We start from the raw sequence: 17,492 nt of genomic DNA, 5'->3' as shown, positions 1-17,492 counted from the left end.
GAAAATTATTTATTTCCATGACCATTTGCTTGAAATAAATAAAGGGTTATAAAAACAGCATTTCTGGAAGATACAACTACCAAGTGTACCACAACAACTCAGGAACTACATTTATTTTACTACATGTATAATGTGTCACCTTGCAGAGACCTGAGGGCATTTTATAATGATGTACTTTAAAACAATGAAAGCTAATTCTTCTCCAAAAAAGGCAAACAGGAAACTTGTTTAAAGGACGAAGCTTTCAGTGGATAGCAAGTGCTTGTGTTCACATGTGTGCTCAGGTTGCTTTAAGAGCTGGTTTTTGGCTGCCTTGGCTCTGCCTCCGAAGACATCTCCAAAAACTCATGTACATGCCTAAGTGACATATGTGTACACTGCATCTCAGCCACTTCCACAACAAATGACAGTGAATTAAAACCATGCATTAGAGAGCTCATCCTTTCACGACAAGTGATGGTATTGACAGATGAGTTATTTTTACATCAAGCTCAAATCTCAACCCACAAGTGTGCAGCAGAAAGGGTAGCATTTTTGTTTGTTACTAATAAACTGTGTTTGCTATTTTTCTTCTGCACTATTCACATGTAATGAAAAGTGACCCAAACTCACATACATTATATGCCAATTAAAACCCTTTCACTTTTGTTGTCATGTCATGACATACTGGGCATACAAGTTTGTAAAAAAAAAAAAAAAAGCCATAAGACTGTCCCGTCTCTTAGGACCTCATCGTGATGTAAGCTGAAAGCCTTAAGGAAACAATGAATGAGTTTGCCTGTTTGCATGGAGTCAGTTCTTTACGTTTTTCTTGCTCGGACTGTTACATATATAAAGCTCCTCACGTGAATCCCTGAGGTCCTGTTTCTCTCTCATAGACAGATTCTTCTTGTAGGAAGAAGTCAAAGCTGTATACAGAGCTACAAAATGGTTCTCCCTAATTAATGTGGCCAATAAAACAAACTTCTCCAAAAGGGAATAACTTCAGTCTTCAAAACAAAAAGATCAGATCATGCTGCTCCTGCTCCCAAAGCAGAATCAACAGCTGAGTGGGCCTACTACAAGAAAAGTGCATTAGCTCAACTGGCAAAGTCTCCCAAATAAAAGCTAATTAGGGTACAATAAAAATAGTTTTTTTGAAATCTATCTTCAGTGTTCAGAAAATATTATAGTTACTGTAGAATTTAACTCCAAAGCCACTCAAAATCCTGGAAATGAAGACCTAAGATGACCATATTCATACCACCTCTGACCCCTTCACTGAAGTTTACCCCTGCGACATCTCACTCCTAAATCTCTGCTGTGCTATCTGCTTGCACTCTGAATAGCTGTTCTTCAACAGATTAAAAAGTATTGCTACACCTTTAGTAAGGACTAAAAACTTGCATATAGAGTATGGTTAGCACATTTCAGAGGAGTATATAGTTTCCACAGATCAATTTATTAGTGCAGGTGTATGACACACTGAGTAAAATGTTTAATTTGGAACAGGGAGCTGAATTTTCAACACCTGTCTCTCAAGAGAGTGCCAAAATCATGGGGTTATTGGGTGTTTGCAAGAGGGCTACTTTGTTGACTTTTTTGTGGGTTTTTGTTTGTTTTCAGTTTTGTTTTGTGTGCTTTTTTTCTTTTTAACTAGATATATTTACCCAAATTTTAAGTGGATTCCAAAGCAAATGGTGCTTGTGTGGCCATGATGCAATTACCCACAAACTTCCACAAGGCTTGTACATCCCAAGCCCCTCTCCCCAGGAGTCCCCAGAGGTGTCATGGTGCAAGTGGCTGGGCCAGGGCTCCTGGTGCACTATAGCATGGGAGGAGGCTGACCTGTGAGCCACTGAAAAATGCACATGGTAGCAAGGTCTTTGCAAATGTCCCGGTGGGGAGAGCTTCAGTTGCAGCTGACTATTGGCCACAAGACACTGATCCATCAGAAATCAACCTTCATGCCTGATGATGTTCCTGGAGCTACTTGCCTCTTAGCCACATCTGATTTAACTAGCCTAGGCTAATATCTAGCATATTTTTCCTAAGAAAGTTTTCTACTTCACTGGGGGTCAGGCCAGATTCCCAACAGGAGCAGTACCATGATGGACTCAGCACTCCATGTAAGACACAGAAGGTGGCAGCATCCTTGCAACAGCCAGAGTTTGGAAAGAGTGAGATGCCTTGAAAAACAAATCATCAAAATACCTTGCCCAGGACCCTGGCAGGGCTTAGGAACCTGGCAAGGCTTTGCTATTCAGGTCTCTAGACTCCCACCAAAATCCAGCCTACAGAACCCCTCCTATCACTGCTTCCTATCTTTGTACTTAATAACCCTGTCACCTATGGGGCATCGCAAGACCAAATGCCTGACAGCATTCTTCTTTGTTTGAATAAATTTTGGAAATCTTCCCTCTAAGAGGCTGGAGGCATGCTGGGTGGGCTCATGGAGAGGGAACAGTCAGGGCCCCTGGCTGGGCAGCATGGCTGCAGGGGTTCTCTCACAGGATTGTCCAGCTCCCTCCTCTTGAAGCTTTTCTGTTTTGCATGAGTCAGTTTTGTTTTATTTTTCACTCAGACACTCCCAAACCTAGTGACTGGGGCACCACCTGGGACAGGGTTTGGAAACTAGGCTTCAGTTCTTACTCTGAACAAAATTTAAATATCTTATATTGAGTATTGCCCAGAGCCCACATTTCCATACAGCCTGGCAAGTACCCTAGCCACCACGCAGCAGCATTATTCTTCTTTTGCTCTCCAAATAATCACTTATGCCTAGGAAAATGTAACAGTTAAAAACCAAGAAGGATAGACAGAAGCCTGTCAGAACACACAAGAGCTGAGGCTGGGGACACTGTTGTGAGTCAAACAGCTAAAGTCTCCCTATGCCGAAAGGAAGATCAAGTCCAGATCTCCCACCTGAACTCCCTAAGCATGGGCTAAATATACCAGTGTGACCATTCTCATAGGGAGAACTTAATGTGTTGCATGTGGATCTGTTCATCCAGCACAGACCAATTCAGGTAAAGAGTGTCCAAAAGCACATGTTCAGGCACGCAAGGAACTTGGTGGATGTAAACGTAGGTGTTAAGGTATGTAGGCACCTCTGGGGTGAAGAGGCAGGCAAGCAAGGTTTCTTAGGATCTAAATTTTAGACCTAGCATGTGAAGTGACTTGTCCGTTAGGCATCCAAGTTCCTCCTTGGGATTAAGTCCATGGAGATGATATAACAGAAAGTAGTTGCTTCTCACCTCAGAGTGCTCCCAAATCAAAGATTCAGAGACTGCCTGCTATTCTATGCACTTTTCACACACTCACCACTAATTGCTCTTCTGTGATTAAGGAAAAGTGTTTCATCTATATGTACGAAAAAGGCTGAAAACTCCAGATGAAAACTATTCCAAAGTTAAACAGTACTGCTTATTAGTTTTCATCTCTTCTGCAAAAATGTACATGTCAATGAAGTTAAGCAAAGGTCTGTGTGCACTGCTTGCTAAATTAATCCAGCCAGCATCAGTAATGATAGGGAAAATACCACAGATAGCAGCTTTGCTTCTGTATGTGTTTCAGGGAACTTGAGCTGTTAGCAATGCCTTTGAACTTGACTTTGCAAGAGGAAAAGCAGATGTCTTTCTCTTTCATTCATTTTGATTAAACAAATACAGCTTGTGCAGCAATTGCACCTTTAAGTTTTAGTCCATCTCTGTCATAGGCACAGGCAACAGCAGATGAAAGTACAACATCAGCAGTTTATTAAAAGAAACAGCAAAAACACCTATGCATCAGGACTGAGGGAGCACCTCAAATCATTTCACGCAAGTCTTTCTGCTAAACTTGTTTAAAAAGGGATGAACAGAAAGTCCTGAAAGGACAAAACAAATCCAGACTACATACTTCCCTCTCATTTTCTTTGCTTCTGTGTTTTAGAATTCCAGAAGAAAAAGGTATGCACACATAGGAAATATTACTTACTTTAGCTGCTAAACACATGTATCATCTGACTGCTTTTGTCTTATTTTTGTCACATATATTTTAAGAAGTAACTTTGTGACGCTTCTTATGTGCATCTCTGAAATTCTCCACAGATCCTTGTATATTTAGGAAGATCTTACTGAATTAATAAGACAGAGCACCTTGGAAAAGGCATTAAAATAATGTAAGTTACAACTCAGATACAACCAAGGTGTGCTGTGGGTGAGCAACATGTGGAGTTGAGCTCGACTGCAATGTTTTGTTGAAGGCAAACACTCCCTTCCAAAGCAGACAGCGGCTCTATCAGCTGTAAGCCCATCACTTCGCAGTCACAGATTCTTACAGTGATGCCGTACAAAGCCTTTTGAGCCGCTACAAACCACAACAAGTTCAAGACCTGACTCATGTCTAGAACTTCAACTCTCTCGCTGCTGCTGGCTTAGTCATTGCCAGCAGCCCTACATGCATCTGCTAATCCTGCGGTATCCTCAGCACCGTTCCCTCCTGTGGGAAAGCCCTGGTTAGTCAGCCTTGCAGAAAGGTAGGGTATTGATGTATTTCTCTTACCGTTGTGCTGCTTTGTTCTTGTTGTATTCCCATCTTAATGACCGTGCAAGCTGCTGGCCTTCCACACTTTCTTTGTGTCTATGTAAATTCAGTGTTTGATGCCGAAGAGGCGGAGATGATTTCTAAGTCAAGGGGCAGGTGTGAGTGAAAGGAGCAACCCAACAGCCAAACTATTTGAAAAAGAAACCTTTAATGTCTCATCAGCTCAGCACTGGAAAAAAAAAAAAGCCTTCATAACTTGCCTTGAAAACTGGAAAAACAGGGTGTCCTAGCTATAATTTAAGACATTAATAACAAGAAGATATTGCAGTTCCCTGACATATTTTGACTTTTGCACAGCAAAATGCTATCTTAAAAACTAGGTCTGATTATTAAAATGTGAAACACTGTCAGTGACAAAGAAATTACAGATAGGTTTAGCCCAGGCTAAATTTTAGAGCACACCTGAAAAAATGGTTCTTTCCCTTTCTTGAATGGACATACTGACAAGTATTTTGGCATGACCAAAAATTTTTTACTGTAACAACTTTACAGTACTGACCATGGTCTTCTGAGGTATTCAGTGGCTAGTGTGAGCAAGCCCAAAACTGCAGCGTTGGGATGTGACACCCTGAATTAACAAACAAGTTTCAGCAAAAAGTATTTTTCACCCACAAGAGTGAGTATACACTTTTTCAGTCTGGAAGTCTGCACAGAAAACACAGCAAAGCAAGAACAAACACATATTGTCATATAGGAACAGAGGACAGTACAAGGCATCTAAATTCCCACAATTTATTTTTATTTCCCTTGTCCAGAAAATACTTTCAAGCATGGAGTTAAAGCTTAAGAACATGAGTAGCTTACTCACCTGCTGTGGGACCGTTTGACAATTTGAAGTTGTGTATGTGCTTATAAGCTCCACCACTGTAAGTCATGATTTACAGAAAACAAGCATATACAGCCTCCTCTGCACAAGCATCTTTACAGTCACTATGGAAATCTCAACAAGAACCCAAAAGTCAAATTTCCTATTGGATTACTTCCTTCTGCTGAAATAATCAATTTTCTACATGGTTGCTTCATCTAGAAAATTTTTATGAAGGTAGTAGATAGATGGGCAAATGCAAGCATCCTGCTCCTTGTGGCTTCAAAGCTATACGTAAAGATAACAGTGTTTTCTTTTAATCTTTTTTTCATTACTGAATATTACACTTACAACAATCCCGCTTTGCTACAGATGGTTTCCTGTTGTTTCTGCCAAATGTGAAATAGCTATAAAACTTGAAAAGGTTCTGATGCTGTCACTGCATGAAAAATTGCATCTACAAGGGAAAATTAAATATGAGCCTTAGCCTTTAATTGCTTTAATCTTACTTAGTAAGTGAACTTTTTTACTCCCACCCCCAACTCAAAGCTTCCGATAACATGACCTGAAGGGAAAAATACAGCTACATATTTTAGTCAGGTATAAAGCCTTCATTAACAAAAACAAAAAAAAAGAGGAAGGGGAAGTAGATAATTCTCATGTCCAGACTAACCAAACAGCCACCAACTCCAGCTAACAAGAGCACTGCCTTTGGCTCAGTTTCATATAATATGTAAAGTCATTTCTGTTAGAAGACAGTAAAGTTCCTGTTTTCAGTGCTATAATAAGTAAATCTGTCACCTGAGCAGACAAATTACTAGAAAATGGCTTGTGTAATCCCAAGGGGACAGAGTCTTTGCTCCTTGTGCAGGCAAACCTCGGTGAACTCAGTGACAGCTTTACTTGAACGCAAAAGGGGTGTTCAGAAGTACTTCAAAGAAAAATTGAATTTAAACATATGATGAAGAAAACTCTTGATGCTCTGATCCTCTCTATAGGCATAGATTCAGTGTTATATGGGAGAAGGGCTAGGGAAAAGGTATTTTACCAGCAAAAGCATGGGACAGGTACATGATTACGAGTGGAGTATCAATGAACAAGCGAGTTTCACAGGCTCCTTCAAATTTCTGTCAGTATTTTGACTGGCACTACATCAACATACTCATTTTCTAGAAAAAAAAAAAATCAGTGACCATTTAACCACATCCTTCTATCAACAAGATAAGGCTGTGCTCATTGCCATGGATCTGCCTGTACAAGCAATGGGGGTAGAGGCAGAGAGTAAATATGAGAATTTGTTCCAACATTTTGAGTGCATTTGTCTGTCTTTTGCCTTATATAGAAGGTCTGATATTTAGGGCTCTGCAGCACAAGAAACAAGTGCTCTCTGTTACATTGGAAATTTGGCAAGCACCCATTTCTGCAGGAAGAAGGCATTTAATTGTAATCTCACCCAAACAAGACATCAGACCTCAACTTTCCAGCTGCTCAGACCTCTATTGTTCATTCTAGGGGATGGATCCGATAGTCATTTGCTATAAGAAGAGATTTGCTCTTGCTTGGAAAGAGAAGTTGGTGGGATATTAGTTTCTTTCAACTTGTGCTGCCTTTCCCTGCTCCGGAGGCTGGAATTTAAAAGCTGAGGTAGAGGTGACATTGTGGGCAGGAGTGAGTGGAAAATGTGTACATGCATCAAACTGCAACCAGATGTCTCATCTGCATGTGGATGCGCCTCTCCCATGTGCTGTACCCCCAAGGGCACCACTCACTGCCTCCTCAAAGTGCTCCTGGTGTTTCCCCATGCAGAGGTACTTGCAGCAGAGAGATCTGTTTGTTTAGTCTGACTTTCACCAAAGCTAAATTAGAAACAACCTTATGCAAGCTCTGGAAGACTGCATCTCCCAGCTATGGACAAACCCCTGTAGTTCAGCCCAGATGTGGCTCCTGGTTCCTTTAAAGATATCCATGCTGGGGAGAGCAGGACTGTAAGGGCTGCTTGGCACCTATGGGGCTGACATGCTAGACCTGCTGCTTTTCTCTGAGTGACCCTGCACAGTGCCTGACTTTGATGTCTGAAAACCACTGACTGATCACTTGGACCACAAAAGCATTCACAGAAAAGCACCCTTTATTTCTCTTTTGTGGTGTAGCCTGTGTATATAGGATCTTGGATGAAAATCAGAAATGGGCATGCAGGCTGGATATCTGCTGACATTACTCCTGTTGACTTTACTGGGAAGCATATTGAGCTCCTATACGGTCATTTTATCAAATCATTTTTTTATTTATTTCCAATTTTATCGTTTGGTCACCAGGTGAACTATTTGCACCCTTCACATCCAATTAAATACCACAAAGTGCTAGTGCTGGGTTTTTCTCACAAACAGAAACCATGATAAAAAACACAACCCTGCCACATCAGAGATGTTCTTCGTGTACTGTACAATATTTGCATCTAGGTTTCCTTGTTGCTAGCCAGTGCCATCTGTTATCTGTTTTGGTCCGTTTATAAGAAATGGCAATTTTTGAAAATTGAGAGCAAGAAAAGAACAATGGCTTTTTCCTTTGTATTTTATGTCCCTAAGAAACCAACTAGATCTACACATGCACAGAAAAATATACCCCTCCAACTGGCAATATGTTAGCACATGCTTTTTCTGTATGGAAAATTTAAAGAGACAAGCCTCATCATGGGGAAGTATTTGAATGTAATAAAATAAATCTGTGCCCCACAATGCCTCAATACTCGGTTTTGCTTTTGTCTCTCTTGGAGCGTGCTGACACTCAGACTTGGTGATGGAATAAATGCTGGCAGCTGAGATACTTACTGCCATCAGCTGTGTGCTCTGCCCCTCTTTTGGAAATTATTGCTCTCCTGCAGCCGGCTCAACTGAATGCTTTGTGAAACCAGCTTCAGACTGCCAGTCTTCACGCCAGCCTCAGCTTAAGCAGATCTGCCAGCCCATAAACTCCTGTGCGTTGGAGGTGAGCCCACAAGCCATTGAGCCATGCCTGATGTGCAGGTGGAAAAGACTCAGAGAGAAAGAGGATGGCCAGTTGAAGGTGGTGCTGCTTTGCTTTCCCCCCTGTCATGGGCCGCTGGATGGGTGGTAACCCACAGATCATTCTTTCCTATTTGTGGAAATACAAACACATCTAACTCAGGGGACTCATTGTCACCAGCTACCCACCAAGAGAAGAAATGGCAAAATCTCAAGGGACAAAAACAGAACATGTCCCCAGCCTTTTCTCTTTAATTGACTCTGATAGGAAGAGAAATGTTACTTTAGGATGGTAATTTCAAGCTCCTCTGTTATAAGTGACAAATCCCTGTCTGAGGATGCTGTCTGTTTCATAGGTCCTAACTAGAGCAGTCTATAAACCAGCACCAGGTATTTTAACAGATTCTGCCTATTTTAGCCTTTGATATCATCTGTTCCTCATGTTTTTGCAGTCCCAGTGTTTCTCTTCCAAGATTTGTGATTCTGGATGCACAGGATCTTTTAGTCTTCTTCTTTCAAATGACAGAAGTCAATTTCTAGAAAACCTCAGTTTATCAGCTATTACTATACAGATCTCTTTCCCTCCTGGGTCCATCTCCCAAGCAATGGAGAGTGCATACAGTTGTGAAAGAAAAATGGAGCACATCATAGGAATGCATCCTTTTACCCTCGGTAATTAGAAATATCTAATCCTGAACTATTAAAATGATTCTTGCTTAAAATGAAAAGAAAAATCCTGACATTCAATCTGCAAATAATTGTATGCTGCTTAACTGGCACTTCAGTAGTTTTTGTTTGTGATATATCCAAAGGAAGAGATGGATGAACTGTCAGAACTAAAAGCTCTCTCAGCACTTGGCCATATGTTTCTGCTTTGGTCCCCAGCCTGTTACATGGCTGAACAGAGGATAAAGGCTGGTCTTCATGTACAACACAACCTCCAGGGGAGGTGGAAAAAAGAGTGAATCTTTCCAGGGTTCCTTCTTACCAAAGAGTTGGCTTGGATTTAGATGCAGCCAAGTTTTGCAGCACCAGGTGCTGGCTATAAAGCCCAATGAACCAGAGATTCATTACCATGATCTGCAGGGGATATACATCCACCAGCACTTGCACAGCGGAGATAAAGTCAGAAACTGGAGCTCATGTATCTTTCTATGCCAGGTTTCAGTAGAAGATTGGTTGGGAAGGGCTGGATGCTGGAGGTTAGCAACTACGTTGATCTTGGCCTAAAAATCAAAAGGGTCTCAGGTCTATCAACACTGTAGGATGCCACAAGTGTAGTCAAGCTAAATGTTATAAACTCTTTTGCTTTTCCTCCCCAATTTCCAAGTAGCCATTGATCGCACCTAAGTAACATTCTCAAAACACAATTTACCCCACACATGTTTATTATCAGAGCAGGCCCCTGGACAGCTGGGTCATCGAGACCCTCCTAGCCTCCTATGCTCCACTCAGGCAAGGGTCAGCTGAGATACCACCAACTGCTGGAGAGGCTTCCTGTGGGACAGGGAATGGGGCAACATCAATCTCCTCAAAAAGTCTTCCTGCTGTAAAACTCACATAGCTCTGGCAGTCCCTTCGGCCACATAAAATCTTACTAGTCATTCCCTCCCAGAAAGGAAACAGGAAGAATTTAAGGCACTGAATCAAAAAAAAACTCAGCTCTGCAGAACCGAGTCTAAAAAAGAACAAATGCCAGAAACTATGAAGTCTACCAGGGACTTTGCTATTGATTTTGCACTGCAGACAGTCAGACGTTATGCTAATGTGCAACGTGTCAATGTAAAACCTGTTGCTAGATTCATGGAGGGTGATTCAGCTCAAGCATTGCAGCTTAACTTCACAGAACGCCACTTCTGACAGTTCAAAACCAGCACTCACTAATGTCAGATCAGGAGGATGTGGCTCTGACTCCATCTCTGCAGAGATTTGAAAATCCACTGGCAAAGCTTTAACTTCTTCAAAAGACAATAGTACATAATGCTTTTAAGTAGTCTTTGTTTGTCTTTTATTCTTTTGTTTCTAATGGATGTCTAAATTTGAAAAGTTCCTCTCTATTTTTGTTCCGATTTCCCTGGTGGGAAGAAACTGAAAAATCTGATCTATGTCAAGTCAGAAGAAATGTGTGCAAAGCTAACATGGTTCAGGAAACAGTGTTTGATTACTGAATGTTGCCACAGAGTCAGCAAGAGCTGGACACACCACCCTTGTGGGAGTTCTGCCATTGACTGAATGGGTGCAGCATCTCAGTTCATTTGTTGTAGACCTGGATGAGCGATAAATCAAACAAAAGAACAAGTTACTTGGCCTCCAAATAATCTTTAGATGTTCTAGTCTTCTGCTGTATGAAGGTAGGTTCTTAGTTTTCTGGTAAAATTATAGCCAAACATTTTGTCCACGCAGTGACCTTTGGCATAGGTCAATTATACTTACCTAGGTGGACAGTCTTACATGTCACAATCTCATCCTTGTTCAGTAATATCTAATTCTTTATAGGGTGTACCTTCTTGGAATATACATGGCAAGAAAGTGTCTCTGTTTTTGCTAATAACTCCCTGCCCTATTGACACACTGGCCAGAACTTTTCTACATATTAGGAAAGAAGGGTTTTCCCCAACAAGAGCTGCCTCTTCAGGAGCTGTGGGATAAAAAGAGGCACCTGTTATCTTCTACTACATCATAAAAAATATATTGGGTCTTGAGGGTCATGAGGGCACCAGAAGGCAGTAAAGGCCTGGTTTCAGAATAACCAGAGGGAGAAATGAGATATCTTTTACAGGAGTGAATAGAAAGGCTGATCTACACTCAGCTCCTCACCAATGACTCATGTAGGGTGGGGCCATGCTGGCACCTCTCTGGTTATTCTGCTATAGGCACTAGCTCTCATTGCAATTTATCTACTCTTTAGTGAAAAAGAGAGGCAGAATAGATATCATCTGAGACCCAGTTCCATCCTACCATGGTTAAAGGAAACAACTATGTTGAGGATATTAGAGGGGAATTCCTCCACTGATGACAACATGAGAAAAACATTATCTTAATATTAATCTAATCTTCAAAAGTTTATGCTGCTATTTTTTGAAAACTGAGACTTGGACAATTTATCTAGCACAGCTATATGGGTTCAGTTAGAAATTGTAGACTCTGTTAAAACATTCCAGTCCTCCAAGAAATGTCACCTTTACACATAAAGTTGAAATGTTTCATGTGAAGCCATTTTCAGAAAAATTCTAAACACCTCTATGGTAAAACTGCATTCAGTTTTTTCTGTGAGATGATTTCCATGGCATACAATTCAGTACGATGCCTTGAAAATTAAAACATCACATGTTTTCCATCTAGCTGCAATAGAGAAAAAGCAGCCTATTTATGCCAGCAGTTTTCTGTAAAAGCTATCTATCTATTAAGGAAAAAAAAGCCTGCTGGCTTTTTCTGGGCACATTCTCATCTGAGCTCTTTGTTGTGGCCAGACTACATTATTGCAAACAGCAACACAACTACGCTGTACCCTACAAACCAGAAGAGCTGGGCCAAGCTCTGGTAACAGCTTCAGTCTCATCAGTCATGCCCAGTGAAATTTTCCTCACAGGAGCTTACTTGAAGGTGAAATTGTTCCCACTGAGTGGTGTGGAGCCAAACAGGGTGCTGCTGAACACATTTCCTTTATTTGTCTCTTCTTGTCTTTTTTAATTTCAAAATTAATTTCTTATCAGTGTTGCTCATTGATAGAGGATGCCTAAACTTTTTTCTTTTCACTTTCTACATCTTAGAAATTTCTGAGAGAAAAGAACAAAGAACTGAGCAATCCAGGTCACAGTGAAGGGGTTTAACCCTACTCTGCACTATCACATTAATTTCCTTTTAAAATTTGTGATCTCCCATGATTTTTCTTATAGAGTTGCCAGAGATTTCCACCACTTGCCAAAACATTTCACGATCTATAATTCAAAACTCCAGTGTACAACATCATCTCCCACTTCTGCTCTAGAGGAGTGGCAGCAGTAGCCATCGGCCTTGTCTAGTGGAACGAATGGCAGCCAGAGGTGTGAAAGCTTTCCCTGTAGCTTAAGGCATATAAAGAGGTTTGGGGTGGTACCCTAAGGACGCAGTGATCACTAAGCTCCTTGGCATTGTTGTACTATTGATGAGGATCTCACCTGTCATCCCATGGTGACAGATCCAAAGTGCCATCCAGTGCCCCTTCATATAATATCTAAAGCTCCACTGGTTAAAAGAACGAAACCACCTTTCCTCTAAGGCAAACTGACTAGCTGCACTTTTTCTAATCCACAGTATCAGTGCTGTAGCTGTGGCAGCAGCAGCTAAAAACACCATGCTCAGTACCAATGACAATCTTTCATAGTCATACAAGGCTCACACAGGCCACTTCAGTGTTGGAGCAAGTTTTGCAGTCCTGGTTGAGCTCTCTGCTCCCCCAGATGTAGCTGAGCTGGACATTTCAAAGCTACTTTGGCACTACTTATGGCTATAGTGTACTGTGCTTAGAGCACATATGCAATGCCACTGCTGCCCAGATACTCCTCAGTGTGGGCAGCAGCCCGCTTTCCTCTCTGGACCTCAGTCCCACAGTATCCTTTTCCAACAAGATTGTGGAAGCAGGGAAAATTAAAATTGGCAAGCTACGAACATGTGTTCACATGCATATGGAGTCAGCCACAACACTACCAACGCTGTGATATCTTACGGAGTTGGTTGTGATTTCAAGAATATAGTAGCAGTGTAAAAAAGTACAGGCAAATTAGCTTGCAATGTTAACACAAACCCCAAAACAACAGTTCCACTATCCTCTGGAGAAATATGTACTTCTACTGAAATAAAAAAACGCACTGGATCCTCTAGAGTTTGGGAACTGGTCAGAACATCAGTACTTCTAATAATAAAAAAGTCTACAACACATTCTATGTGTAGAAACTTTTTAACTTCTAATCAAGGAGACTGACAGGAACTGTAGTTACTTTCTAGCATTCACAGAAAAAAAGCGGCTCTTTAGTCCAATGCCAGGAACAGAGAAATCCACTGAACGGAAGAACTCGTTCAAACTAAACCTAAACCCAATACAATTTCCAGACACAGCCCTCAGTGACATCCTCATGACGGAGTGGATCCCCTACCGGAGCCAGGCTGGCTCTGGGGAGAGGCAGTAGCCATGAGCCTACCTTGCGCCGATGGTCACCACCTCCGAAGCCCGGAGCAGAGTTCCTCCGGCGGGCACAGGGCGCGGGGTACCCGCCTGCTCGGGCTCTCACAGGTGCCGAGGCTCAGGCGCAGCGACCGCGCGTCTCCTCCGCTCGCAGAGCTTGTCATTAATGTTCCCAGTTGGGTCTCAGGGAGCCCAAACTCCCCGGAGCCGCCAGCCGACGGCCCCGCGCCCCCTTCGCAGGCTCGGAGGGGCTCCCCAATAACTTCTCCTTCCCTTCGCTGTCTTCTGCGAAGTTTGGTAGAGCCGCGGGCGCCGGAGCGGGCTCTGCTCTCTGCGGAAACTCGCCTACCCCACCTAGAGGAGCACGGCAGGATGAGGAGTCCCACGTCCATGCCCGCTACGGCAGAGCTCGGATTTTGCTGGTGAACGGGAGGAGAAGGTTTTTATCTGGTTTGGCTGGGAAAAGGGGAGCCAGATCCTGGGGCACGGAGCAGGGGAATGCTTCTGGGAAACTCCTGGGAGTAGAAGGAACCAGGGTGAAGTTTGACGATTGAACTGGTTCAGTTCAGCGAATGATGGTATGGCAAAATGAAACTATTCTGCACAAATAGCTGGATTTTTAGGTAATTTGGGTTGGCTCCTCTGAAGCCTGTCTCAGTTTTCTACTCTGAAGTCGCATGTTTGGGGACCCCCTGGACCTCCCACGGGACTTTATCAGAGAGGGACAGCATGGGAGATATCAAGAATCACTGGGTCCCTGGAACCACACACAACTCTCTGTGACTTTTAGCAAATTCTAAAGGAATAACTTAGATTTTTTTCAAGTTGAAAATGTCATGGCTACCTTTCTGAACTTCTTTTCTTCCCAAGCAAAACTGAAATATTCTTATACTGTTGTACTTTCTAAAGGTTGCAAATTCTGGTTATCAGCTAACTCTGCTGGAGGGGATTGCTGGTATTTCTGCAAAGGCACTGTTCCTTGAAATCGGAAAATGTGAAATAATCTACTCAGATAGCATTATTTATCACTGAATGAAATACAAAAAAACCAGCACACCTGCAAATGGCTTGAGTGCAGCTAGAGCAGTTAACTCAAGAGACCATAAAGGAAAAACATATCAAGACTACAACTCCTTTTGTGAGCATCCAATATGTAGTATGAAAACCTGACAATGCTTGATCAGTGGAAAATGTTTCTCAGAGGAGGCCCTTCAGCCTTGTAGGGATACAGGATTCATAAAATCTGTATTCTGGTGTATGCTGTACTTGTAACTCCACGGCTGACCTGACCCTCCCCATCCCACTGGGCAAAGGTGTGCTTCAGTTCTTATTTAGCACGTACCAGACTCAATGTTATGAATCAACATTAAAATATAACTGGACATTTTTTCATTTTAATAAGAAGCATATTCAATTCAATGGTTCCAGTTGTCAAAAGCTGACCCTGGGCTACACAGCAAGTTGCTTCCTTCTTGCTTGCAGAGAAGAAAGGATCATGGCTGGTATCACTACAACACAGACAAAACAAGGTCTTTGGACCTTTCTCCTTTTGTAGTGAAAAATCATCTGGTTTATACCTAAAGTTGAGCTGTTTAAAGACCTCTATTGTCTCTTAGAAGTAGTAATGTTCATTTTGTTACAAAACTGAGGTCTTAGAGAGAAAAGTACTGTAAGAAGGAAAAGTGAAATAATTCAGCAGAATCTCCTAGAAATGAAAAGGCAGCACTTCTGGGTGTATGCTTGATAAAGGACCCCTTTCCCAGAGTTTACATTTGTTTCCCAAAATACAAAATTACAAGCACACAACTGCAAAGGGCTTCCATCTTCCATTAGCATCCCACCCATTCACTGATGTCAAACTGATGACTGCACGAGTGTGCTCATCCGTGGCTTCTAACCCTCTTCCTTCCATCATAACCCACCCCATCCCCTCAGTCGGGTTTGTTGCAACACCTACCACTACCCTCAGCCCTTGTCCCTCAACACTTTATACCTCCATGTGGTTGCCCTTCACCGGTTCTCTTCTAAGAACTACAGCACTCCTTTCAGCTGCTGCACTTTTCATTAGGCCAGAGAAAGCACATATGGGTGCTGGCTTGTGTAAAGACTAGTCCGATAAAGGTTTTCAACAGCCAGAAAGGTTTGATTTATTTCATATGGTATCTCTCAGTAATTCCTCAAATTTTCCTGACTCACTTCTCCAGCTGACTCTAGCCTGCTTACAAGCCTCCAGTCTCACAAATACCTGAGAACTGAAGCTGATTACCAAGTCACAAAACCCTATTTAGCAATTGGAGAACTTCTTCCAAATCATTAGATAGACTGTCCCAGGCTAGCCCATTTAAATATATTTTTGATTTTCAGAATTATGTCTTTCACAAGGAAGGCAGCAAGCATCTGAAAATTACAAAGCAATTAGCTTAGCTCAAACACCTACAGTAACCATGCTCTTGTGTTTGCAATATATATTTGAAATAATTAGCAACATGTTTCTGTGTCTTCTAGGACATCTTGCAGAGGACCTTGCAGAGACTTCAGTGGCAGCCAACAAAAGAGCTTATCACTCTGTCAGGCCTATTGTGCATCTCTTGGGAAGCAGGATAATAAGGCAGGGAGCCCCTGAGTTTCCAGAGGAGCATTCAGCTGCCTGAAATGCTCAAACATTCCTTCTTCTGCATCTCTTTGTCTTACTTTTGTTTATATGTTGCAGCAGAGTAGGCAAAGTCTAGTAAAAAGCATAGTACATCAGCATATAATCAAACAGAATATTGTACTTTGTACTTGTAAAGTAATTTGAGTAAGTCCTTAAATTCTGATTCATATGTCTAATTCTGTCTTATGATGTGTAACCCCTGTGTAATCCCTGCCAGTCAGGCAAAGTTAGCCTACAGCTCTGCCATACTTGCTTGGTGACTTTCTATACTCAGTTTGCACACAAACCACTTTTTATGGATCAGGCTGCATCCCTTAGAACTTATCTGAAGCTTGACCACAGCAAGCTCTGTCACCTGGCAAGTGCAGTAGTCACCAGCATACTAAAGCATGTATTTCACTGTTGCAGTCATGAGGAGATATGTAAGGGAATTCTTTAGTTAGCAGTTATCCTCTTCAAATAGCTACAGGATGCTAAGGCCATTTAGTCACCTAAAAAGTGAAATAACTTGTGCGAATTATTTGTAGATGTTTCAAGCGTGTCCTGAGCCTGTAAATGCCTTGCTTTTGGCATAGAACAGCAGGCTTTCAGCTTGGAATCTGTTTTGCTCTGTTGTATGTAAACATTGGAGTATTCTGACTTGGAGGAATCACTTAGAAAGGGTAACTAGAGCAGTGTTTTAAGCATTTGTTATAATTTTGATTGTCATAGGGTGTTTTGATATAAAATACATGATCATCACCTGACTTCAATGTAATAAAAAAGTATAAACAGAGCTTGAATGGTATTGAGTTTATAAGCATCTTTTAAAATGAGACTTCTAAATTGATGGTGATTTGAGCCATTGGTTCAACCCAAAATCTAATTGAAATTTGCATCATAAAATTATAGGTAGAACTAACCAGAGTGATGTCACAATTTGTCACTTAAGTGGTGGAAAAAAAATCAAAAAGGCTTAGGTCACAAGTCTGACCAAAACAAATTTCAAAGTCTAATTGAATAACCCATTCCATTCACTATGCAACCAGTGTCCATGCTCTTTCTCCAGAGTGGCAGGAGAGTTTAAATTCACACCTCTAAGAGTCAATTGCACTTTTATTACTCTTAATATATGTAATACATCTTTAAACTTGGACACTTGTATTAAGAGGAAGCATTCAGAATGCTTTTCAAATAATGCCCCTAGTACATTTTTCAAACATATTGCAATGAATTTCCATTCTAACTTCTTCCTTGGCAGATTACTTGCCTTCACTAATGCAGATGGTTTGCAGATTTGATTAATATTTTAATACGGTATTGTAT

General features: G+C 41.6%; 1 protein-coding gene across 2 annotated transcripts in view; it reads right to left on the bottom strand.

The window, feature by feature from the left end:
- The window catches only part of EDAR (ectodysplasin A receptor), a 72,738-nt gene extending 58,840 nt beyond the window's left edge, over window positions 1-13,898 (bottom strand). For both annotated transcript variants that reach the window (XM_051772765.1, XM_051772766.1), the window contains exon 1: window positions 13,551-13,898. The gene's annotated coding sequence lies outside the window, so the exon portion shown is untranslated. The remainder of the gene's footprint in view (window positions 1-13,550) is intronic.
- Between the last annotated feature and the right edge of the window lie 3,594 nt (window positions 13,899-17,492).

The sequence above is a fragment of the Manacus candei genome, unplaced genomic scaffold, assembly GCF_025592945.1.
Source record: "Manacus candei isolate 608988 ecotype Guabito, Panama unplaced genomic scaffold, ASM2559294v1 h1tg000159l, whole genome shotgun sequence".
In the NCBI taxonomy this organism is placed as follows: Eukaryota; Metazoa; Chordata; class Aves; order Passeriformes; family Pipridae; genus Manacus; species Manacus candei.
Note: the sequence above shows the minus strand (reverse complement) of the source record. Positions and strands in the feature narration are given on the sequence as shown.